At 44.3% G+C, this 10,666-nt stretch overlaps 1 long non-coding RNA gene across 1 annotated transcript in view; it reads right to left on the bottom strand.

Annotated features, from left to right (window-relative positions):
* Window positions 1–4,884: 4,884 nt before the first annotated feature.
* Window positions 4,885–10,666, bottom strand: part of LOC149335287 (uncharacterized) — a 52,628-nt gene continuing 46,846 nt past the window's right edge. Inside the window, exon 3 of the long non-coding RNA XR_016284032.1 lies at window positions 4,885–5,776. This is a non-coding gene — a long non-coding RNA (uncharacterized LOC149335287). The remainder of the gene's footprint in view (window positions 5,777–10,666) is intronic.

The following is a 10,666-nucleotide window of genomic DNA, read 5'->3' as shown; positions in this document are numbered from 1 at the left end:
CTGTTTCATGTGCATGCATGCGGTTTGATTATTTGACTTCACCTCCTCTGAATGACAGCGTTTTTGTGAGAGCGAGAGCAGTGTCTATTTGTTCTTTGATAGTCTTTTGTGCTATATTCAATTTCGCATTGCGAGTGTGAATCATCTGCATATGTCCGATTATTTGTGGCATTACAGTAGAAAAAAATGATCTGCAACCATATTGCTGACTTTCCTTGCAACAATGACGGGGTCATTTTTGAATGCAGAGGCTTTGTTCATGGTTTGTGTCCAGTGGATGTACTGAGAATGAAAGCAGTAAAGATCACAATTTCATGGCTGAATTCTGTCTCTGGGACCAGGACTTGGTGACCATTGCGAGTGCTGAGGATATACCTACAGTCATATACCCGCATGATTGTGACTGTGTTATCACCATTCTCGTGCACCTGTAGACCATTTTCTTTCATTAACAACAGTGTTTTCCTCCTTTTAAGCACTCCTCAGGACCTTCTTGTCTGATGCCTGCTTTAATGCCGGCTCAGTTTCGTCATTTTTATATGTCTCTCTGAAACGATGATATATTTGTATCTGTTAAGCATGTTTGCACGGATTATGCACAACTAGGGCAGTTGAAACTTTGCGGATGATAACGCAGGTGCAGACTGCTGTAAGGTCACCTGCTTGGTGCCGATATCGCTAGAGAAAGATCTGAACAGCTGAAGTAGTAGTAAGTGGTTTTAATGACATAATAAATGGAAGGAAAAGATTTTTGCTTGCCCTGGCATCTACTATCGCTGCTGGAAGCACTTGAGCTGGGGCAGCGGAAATAAAGGATAGCAGGCAGTGTGTAGAAGTGAAATGAAAGGAGTGAGGGTATAGTAGAAAGGACAGGAGGAGGGGCACACTGGGCTATAAATCTATTTACATATTAACATATGTCTTGTGGATTTTAGTTTTGGATACTTTCTGGTTGGTCTAACTACTTACGGAGGAACTGAAATTGCTAGGGTATGTTTGCTTGCTTTTGCTAGGGTGTAAATATATGTTTATCCTTTCTTTCAATTTATGCGTGTTATCTGGTTTGCATGCTTTGTTTGTGTGCGCAGTTTAATTCCAAACTTCCTTACCTCTTTCTGCACTTGCATGTAGCACACTGGGCGGTGCTTTCTCATGCATACTAGACTCCAGCTGATGGCAGGTCTTCTAGAAACAAGTGCAAGGCGTATATGGTGCTCTAGCTCAATATAACCCATCAGCAAGAGGTGGCTTGAAGGGCAGAAGCTTGATGAGGCATTGCTGGCTCATTCTGTGTTAAAGGACAGCTCCAGGGGACAGCTCGGTGTCAGTGCCTGTGTCAGAAAACAGAATGCTGCGCAGATGTTCACTTGCATTGTTTGCACACTTACAAGCAGATCGAGGTGACAGATTATGGGAGTGTATACTAAGCTGGAGTGTGCAGGCACTGAGCAAATGAAAGCACATCTCCGCTAGTGCACGTCTTGCATGTCGCATGTTGCCATCGTCTGTTTGAGGTTTGCCTACGAAGCGACGGAGTGAACGATGGTTGTCCTTGCCACACCACTTATTTGCAATGCGCTTTCAGAGCACTAGCACATGTAGTGGGGCACGTTAAAGAACCCCAGGTGGTCGAAATTTCCGGAGCCGTCCACTACGGCGTCTCTCATAGCCTTAGTCGCTTTGGGCCATGAAACCCCAATAAACCAAACGCACACGTACGTGCACTCACGCACACACACAGATGTGTGTGTGTCCCTGCCCAACATGCCATACCTGCCCACCATGTCAAGCAGCAGCTCATTTAATCATGACAGGCAGCTTGGAAAGAGCAACCTGAGTTGCACCCTAACCCCAAGCAACTCCAAAGATCTATGAATGAGGAGAATGACCAATTCCGCATATGTGGACATTAACCTGTTATTATTATCCGTACAGCTGCCATCGTGGAACATTGTATCCGAACATCAAAACCGAAGGGAAAACCAAACTGCTAGCTCATCAAATTCATAATTGGCCTGACTACTCAAATCGATCATTATTTCTTTATTTTTAGACTGAGTTCACTCCTAAAATTGTTCGCAGCACTTGGGCAACCACGAAGAAAGTGCATAGTAAGGAGAGCACCATTGTCGACGGATGTGCTTGCACCCCTGAGAATGTTAGTGAGAGATCACACACTTTTTTATTGTCATGGCAGGAATCTTTAAAACTGCCACGGAATTGTTAGCGAGCCAGATCACAGCATTAACTCAGATATTATGCTGTTTAAAGTTTGTACACAAACCTTTATTGTTTAGATGTGTTAGGCTGGCACCTGTAGATATTTCTGTCCTTAATTGCTGCTAGCCACTTGTGGCATCTGTTTATTGTGTACATTTCGTGTTTTGATTTCAAGTGTGCGCTTAGCTAGTTTCTTAGGAAGGTAAAAAAATTGCCGACAATTACGTTAGTTCCTAATGCGAAATTTGAGCATAGCTCATCAGCTCTTTCAGCTTTTTGATAGATTGAGGCAAAGAATTTGTGCAAGACATGTAAGTACAATTACAGACAACTTGTTATTTTTCACACGCATTCCTTCTTCAAGAAACACTCCATTAACAGTTCTGGATTGTCACGAAGGAAGCTTTGTGGATGGAGAAATAGATGGGTATATGCTCGACTTGCTGCACCAATGCCTGGTTCTCAAAGACAAGGTCTGCGCTTTCGCGAGGCTGTCACAGCTGTGGGAACCGTTACGAGTACAAGGAACAGGGATCTTCTCCCGCATAAATGATAAGAAATTCCCTCTTGTCTTTATATCTACATTAAAGTCCCCACCCTCCCTGCCAGCCTGGCAGGTGGCAGCTCTGGCACAATGTCCTCACTGCCAAAGCATGCAGTGCACATCTGGCACATCTGTCACTACTGCCCTGCCACGTAGCTTAAAGCATGATTGAGGTGTCCGCTGTTCCAAGAGGGCAGTTGTGCACCTTCCCTCTGGTTCAGGTGTCCATCGAGATGTGTGAGACAGATACTGCACATTTCATTTCCTCAAAAACCAATTTACACATTTTGCCCTCTGCCTTCCAAGCCTCTGCCTCTATTGGTTTCGCAGCTGTGCGAGACAGGTACTGCGCATTTCCTTTCCTCAAAAAATTACCGAAGACACTTTGGAAATTCTAAAGTGTGCTCGGCAAAAGGCTTGTGGTCAATCTAGTGCCTCTTCCCCGAACCGCTTGGCGCGGAATCACTGGGCCCCTTCGCAGCCATGCGTCTCACTTACTCGATCGCAACTAGACGTCTGGCGAAGGAGCGGCGGTGTAGCTGCCACTGTCTACGTGCGCGCGCTCATTCTACCACTACTGTGTGACGTCACGGTTGCTATGCACAGCTGTACCCCCCACTGGCGAACCGGTTGCTAAGGAAGGGAGGAGGTTGCGCTTTTACTTTCTCCCTTCCAAGCTCCCGCTCAATTGCTTTCGCAGCTTAAAGGGACAGTGAGGAGAGCACTATTAATATTTTTTTTTATAGCAAAATCCGATAGTTCGGCATGTCATGGCTTTGTTGCCACTTGGCCGGCAGCGAAAGATGCATTTATTTCTAAGAAATTTGGATTCGAAGTTCAAAAAGTTTTTCCCGCCGCTCTGATTCAAACTTGGGATTCTCCTATGACGACACAGGACTAAGTGACGTGAAACATGACGTGAACATGACGTAACGCAGGCTCCGTGATTTCTGGCGGCCAGCAGTGCGGCCTAGCAGCAGCCGAAACGAAAGCTACCGCCGGCCGCACGCTGAAGGCATCTATCGGCTATTGCGGCCGTCGCTACAGTCGCTTCGCTTACATTTGCACTGGCGTTTTGCCAGCGTTACGATGGATCTCGTTCTCGAAGTTGTCAACGAAGTTCTCGCAAATAGACACCTTTAGCATACCGTGCACCTTGTTACCGCTAGCGGAATACCGGGAGCCCCCTTAACGCTGGTGAGCAGGCGCTGATTGGTCCCGATGCTTCAGGTACGCGCGTATCTGCCGGGCACGTGGCGCCATCTGGTGACGTCAAGGAGATTTGCGCATGCATTGGCTGCACCTCAGTGATTTGTGGCTTCTCGGGTCCTAGAGTCGCTAGAACCATTGGTTCTAACAACACTGCTTTGTCCTATGACGTCATCATGCTTGTACTTGCGAGTTCGGCCTGTGGCTGCGATACCTGTATTTTGGTTTTTGCTCTTTTCTATGTTACAAGAGCTTTGTTGTCAGTATGAGTGGCGTTTTTGTAATCAGGAGCTGGTATTCTGTCGATACAAGCCAACTTCAATTTCTCCTCAGTGTCCCTTTAAAGGGTGTCCACTGTTGGTTACAACGGCGATGGCGATGCTGCAAAATGCACAAACGGGCGCCTAAGAGCTGCGCTTTAAAAAGTCTCGGAACATTACTGTGCCAGTCAGAAGGACCGGAACTGCTGTTGCCAAGGTGGCTTGAAAGTCGTGTTTGGCCATTAGATTATGAAATGATGTGTAATAAATGATCAGCAATTTACTTAGTTATAGTATGATCAATTTGTTTCTATCCATGAGTAAAAGAGCAGCACATGAAAGAATGGGCAGCTTTTGCTTCAATAACTGTGATCAGGAGTCCAAGTTATGAGTGTGAACATTTACATTGTCAATGTAGCGCACCACCAATTGGTGGTACAGAAATTTTCGTTGGGGTTTTTGGTTTTTGCATTCCAAATTTCATTTAGACAAAATGCTGAGGCAGCTACTGGCGAGAGGTGGCACTGTTGCAAGGACATGAACATCAGTGTCTTCTCTAAAAATGACACAAGCTTCAGCAAAAAATTACAACGGTGCTGTGCCTGGTTATTCTAAAAAACAACATCTGTTGTAAAAACGGAGAGCGGTATATTGACACCAATATAATAAAAATGAAGGCAAGATCAGGCAGGGCAGTGTGACTTGCAGCAGCCTGCCTTGCTCGTAAGTGCACCTTTCAGGTGTCCTTGTTTTCATTTTTTTTTGTGTGTGAGTTCCTAGCTAGCTCGAACCAGCCAGCTCCAGCTAGCTCGAACCAGAACTTTAATAACCGTGATATGACTTCAGCATGAGGAAGAGACATGATGCTTAATTCTGATACTGCCAAGCCATCCTTGATGAAGCTTGTGGTGCAACTGTACTCTCTCAAAGGGGGCATCTGTAAAAAAAAGTTTGGAAACACTAGCATGGATTATACAAGTGAATATGGTGGAACATTTATCGCAAAAAAACTGTTATGGCTTGATAAAAGGCCAATCGCTTTTGGACATCAGCAGTATTTTATAAGCTACTCAGAAAACAAGATGAACCTGTGGAAAGCTCTTAACTTCAGAGGAGCTGGCTGATGTAAAGAATTCTGCTGCAGCTCATGCAGATTCACACCTAGCAGTGTCAGATGAAGAAGCGATGCGGATAAAGGACCTACTTTTTCTTTTCTTTTTTGTCTTTTTGCATTACCCAACTGAAAGAGCTTAGTTTGCTTATATTTGGTCCTTAATAAGTTGATGCTGAGGAAATGAACCTTCGCAAGCCAAAGGCAGGAAGGAAAATAAATCTTTGTGACCAACTGTATGCATGGCCTTCTTTGAAAAGCCCCCAACACGTGCCTTGTGAGGAATAAAAAAACAAAAAGCCATTACAAACTTTTCCTTTGTGTGAAGCTATTGGTTCAGGAAACTTGTCACATTACAACTGTGTGGTTTTATCTCCATGGCTTTGGACTTCCAGAGTGCCTCCAGTCTTCAGTCCATTGACCTGGCATCATCTGGAATAGAAAAGACATTTCTAGTTATCGTATTGTTGAGACTATTCCAGAGCATCGGGTTAGGTCTGTTCATGGAATGCGACAGAAATCAGAACAGTGTTTGAGTATGTGAAAATGCGCATGACGCCACAGGACCACACGGCGTGCTTTGGAAACTTTAGAAGTGTGAAAGATTCTGGAAAAATGATTGAGTTTAGCTTATTTGGCTTTTGAATTCTGTATTACGTATCTCAGAGCTCTTATGTGTCTGAGGTCAACTGTTGCACTTCCTGAAGGCGTCTAAATAATATTTGCTTTTAATGCAATAGCATCAAGGCTGCCATTGTGCAGGAAATCCGGCATCAGTGTTGTCGGCATTGTAAGCGAATAAGCGGGCGGCCCACATGCCACCTAGATCATGTGACCTTCCCAATGGGCATTATAACTACTCTGGAGGTCCTGAGGACGTTCAGGATGTCCATAGGACATCCAAGGGAGGTTTAGTGTCTACCGTGTTGTGATGTCACGTTAACCTGCTCACCGGATTGTGAGCAAACTGCGCCTTGTGGCAGGCGGAAGTTAAAGCTTGGGAAGAGCAACCCTTGTTCTCACAAGCCGCACTGGTGGCTGTGTTTGAAACAGCCACCTACCAGGGCAGTGGCACATCACTTAACCACCGCACCACTGTGCCAGGAATAGTGTGAGGACTCCCTGCGATCTATGAATATCGAGTATAGAATGACCGTGTTTGCAAATTGATGTGCAAAGAGGACCCCAGGCTGCTGAAGGGACCCATTAACTCTAGCATGTTAATACCCTAAGGCAGAGCTTAAGTGTCCCCTCAAGTTTTTTATGAGGGTAACGAGTTGTGGTTCATGCAATGTTTTTGGCCGAGAGAGGTGTTGACTGCCGAACTTCGGTCCATGATACACGCTATGTGGGCCAATTTTTAAAAATGTGTAATTGAAAGGGCAGAAGTTCTTATTGTGTAAAGCACTCCTCATTGTGTAAAGTACTCATGAGTATGATTCTTAGGGTATCGTGAGGGTGGACCGCCCTTCTGAATGATCAAGAATTGAATAGGTGTGTAGGGTTCGAAAATTGGTCAACAATCATTTTTGAAGACCTAAAGAGTGTGACATGCAGAGCCATCCATAGTTTGTCGTGACGAGAACCATAAGGACCCTGACTGCAAACTGCTAAGCCATCTCATCAACACAGAGACTTGCCAGCAGTGGAAAGAGATGTCACGCAGGGACCTTATATCTGATAAAGACAGAAAAATATCATTTGAACTAAACATTTGATCTTCACCTAAAAAAAGTATTGTGTATTTGGTATATTCTTTCCCTGTGGAACTCGGGGGAAGTGGCACCTCTTTCCAGGTTCCAAACTCAGACACACGATTAGTATATGCAGAGGAGATGCATAAGGACATGCTAATCACCGACTATGCTGCAGTTTTGTGGTTACTGTAAAGTCTTCTCAGTAATGTTATGTTCATTCTTTAGAAGATTGAAAGACGGAAAAGACGCCTTTCTTCTCGTTGTGCCGCTTGATTAAATTGTTGCCAGATAGCAAACAAAAAAGGAGGAAAAATGTGATAGAACCAAAGACTTCAGTGCAGACTGCATCCTGCTCTGCCCGTATTTTTCTTCTTTTCAAAAATTGTCTTGCTGGTCTTTGTGCTGGTCAGGCCATTCCAGCTCTTTAAATTAAATCATGCAAGACATTTGGCCATGTCCTGTATGTCAGATAAGAATTTCGAGCTGTTGTCTGTTTGTGACAAGAGTTGCACATGGTTTGGGCCACTGGTTGATCGTGGAACCAGGTCTGCACACTGTGGTCACTCAGTGTTGCATTTATTTACTGAAAAAATGGCCTTTCCGCATGTAGTACTTGTAAAATTTCCCAGGCTAATGCCTTTGTAGTCAAACTAATGTTGCATGTTTGTCTTGGGTAATTTAATGCCACAGCATCGACTGATTCCTCCTTGGCACCTTTATTTTTCAAAAGGTCAAAAAGGACTAGTAGCAGTGAACAGTGGTTTTGCCCTGTGTCCTCTTTGATGGTGGGCGCTTTGGCCTAGGAGCTCTTTTGACAGGTGGCACACGTACAGGATGGAGCCTGTAGTGTACATGACAGACATGGGGATTGCACAGGACGTCTGAACCCAATGGGCACTGGAACTCCCTTGGACATCCTGCAGACATCCTCAACACCTGCAGGACGTTCATGGGTTTTTTAATGTCCATTGGGAAATAGCAATGTGGCCACCTTCGTGCAGGTGAATGGTTAACTCGGCCTTGTACAAAGTGGAACTGCATAAGGTTCTCAATTCTATTCTACTATTGCGTCTGTTGCTATGCGTGTTACTTATAATCTGAGTGTACAAGTGGCTAAGTGAAGATTACGGCTTTGAGGTATTTCAGAATAGCAGCACAGCACTTCCATAATGGAACAGTTCATTGGTATGAGATGCACAACAATTTTCCTAGTCTTCATCCCTTGAGTTATATGTGTCAGTCAGCCCTTTACTATATAGTAATTAAATGCTTGTTGGGTTTCGAGGCAATAAAGCTTCCATGGTTTGCTTGTATTGCTTAATTATTTTCTTGCTTTGCTTGTTCTAAAAATACATTCTGTGTTGATGTGGTGTGTGTACATATGATAGCTGTGTTTGTTTCTCCTTGTCGAGTCTCAATTCTTTGAGAAGTGTCAGCTGAAGAAGCAATTTACAAGTACTGAGAAAGGAATTGGAATCAAACATTGTTGGAAAATACAGGTTCAAAGTGCTACCTTCAAACTGAGTAAGCTTTTTAGAAAGTTATCATTCATGACTACCCAGGAAGCTTTCCATGACTGTCTTGCTTGCATCAAAGAATCTCACGTTCAGGTAGTGCCCTGAAGCACTTTGTACTTGGCATAGGCCTCTTCATAAGGGGATATAAAGTTCACAGCACCCATTCATGTCTTTCTGGGTAGCAAGAAACAATATGGTACGAAATCTACGCCTCCCTTTCTCATGTCTACCTTTGCCCCCTCCTCTGTGCATGCATATGGTTTAAGGTAAATAAATTGTCAAATATGCTCGTGAGAAAGTTAAATTTGGTTGTGAGGAGAGGAAGGGCCACAGTAACTGTTTCACTTCTTGGAAAGAAGAGAGAAAAAGATGCTGTATTGGAGGGCGTCATAATTATTGGAATCACTTGGGTTTGTTTCGCATGCACTGACTTCATATGGATAGCGTGCGCACGTTTTGCGTTTCACCTCCCATAAAAACGCGGCTGCTGCAGTCAGGATTGAACTGCATTCTCGGGGTCAGCAGCCACTGAGCCAATGTAGTGGGTGCTCATGAAGCTCCAAAAACTCTTTGTTTGGTCTCATGAATTCAGAACTTCTTGCATGACGTCCTTAGCCCCCTAACGGGCACATTTTTGTTTAGAAATGGTACCAAAATGGCCATTTAGTACATGTGCTGCCATCTGTTGGCAAACCAAAAAATGCTTTGGACGAGACCTACTTGCCTAAATCGGACACAGAGGCGCAAGAAAACTCGCGACAAGTTGGACTCGTCACGAGCCAGAAATGACTGTTGGCTTATGACGAGCTTGGCTCGTCCAAGTCCTTTAGGGGCTTAAGCAAAGTTTTTGGTGTTGGGTTGTTAGCACGCAGTTGCACTTGCAAGATTGGCTGATATTTTTGGCAGAGTTAATTATGCTCTTTGATGAGTAGTGCGGCTCTCCCCTGCTTGTTCACTGAACAAGTAAGCATGTATCTTTTTCTGGCTGAGTTGGGAACTTTGCTGCTGTGCATTGTTCACACAGTAGCTTATTGCTCAACCTGGTGTTCCTGATGTTTAATGCTAGTGTCTGGCTTCATAGCGTGTGTTTCTGTAGCTGGCTATGCTGGTAACTTCTTTTGGTACACCCGTGAAGACGGATGAAAGTGTTGGAAGAGTCCTTATCTGAATGTCATATTTAAGTTCGTAGCATGTGTTCATGTGGGTCACCATGCCAGCAACAGCTTTTTGTTTAAAAGTTACTCTTATAACTCACAGAAATGCAGGGCGGACAGTACCTATAATAGTACAGACGTAACGCAGCACATTTCACATCCAGAGATTTGGTTTGGCACATAATATGTATTCTCATAGCTGTAAAGTTTTCTGGCAGGTTAAGGGTTACTCATAGCCTGCAGTAGAAGTTGGAGGTCATTGTCCTTTGTTTATGTGCTGTGTTTCATTGATTAACATGCAGTGCTGTAGCTGCCCACACCAATCGCATCTTCTTGGTGAAAGACAAACGTGCAATGTGACTGCAGAGTAGCAAACTTTAATCATTGTGCACAATTCAGGCAATAAAACAATTTTCTGTAGTTAATAGAAGTTTATAATAGTTGTTATTCAATTAAACATTTAATACAAACTGAATGCTCTTGCCTGCCTATTCTTATTTCACAGAGTACTTTCTGCTGCATGTAACATGCCGCAACAGGGCATGGACACACTAGAATGTAGGAAAAGACCTACAGATCTGTAGAGGTGCTCTTTGTGGGTATTGTAGTCAAATTTGAAAGCTTTGCATGGACCCTATAGTTTAGAAATAATTTTTAAAAATTGCTGCTCGCAGTAGGCTGCAACAGATTAGGGCGACACCTTACCACAGATCCCCTATCCTGATGACGTCATTGGGCGTGCCCAGGGAGCATGGGTGTGATGGGGCGTTAGGGGGGGGGGGGGTGCAGTCCTGGCCTGTTTTATTTTTTTCTGGTGCGTCAATGTGTATGAGTTGAGAGGGCTGAGGAGGAGGAGCGTCTTTTTTAATGACTGATATCCTCGTTGTTTACGAAAGCTTGCCCAGACTGCCCACTGACACCATTGGGATAGGGGATCTGCAGTGAGTTGTCGCC

The sequence above is a fragment of the Amblyomma mixtum genome, chromosome 7 (assembly GCF_055824585.1).
Source record: "Amblyomma mixtum isolate Tamu chromosome 7, ASM5582458v1, whole genome shotgun sequence".
NCBI classification, from domain to species: domain Eukaryota; kingdom Metazoa; phylum Arthropoda; class Arachnida; order Ixodida; family Ixodidae; genus Amblyomma; species Amblyomma mixtum.
The sequence above is the reverse complement of the archived record's forward strand: the minus strand, read 5'-3'. Positions and strand labels throughout refer to the sequence as shown.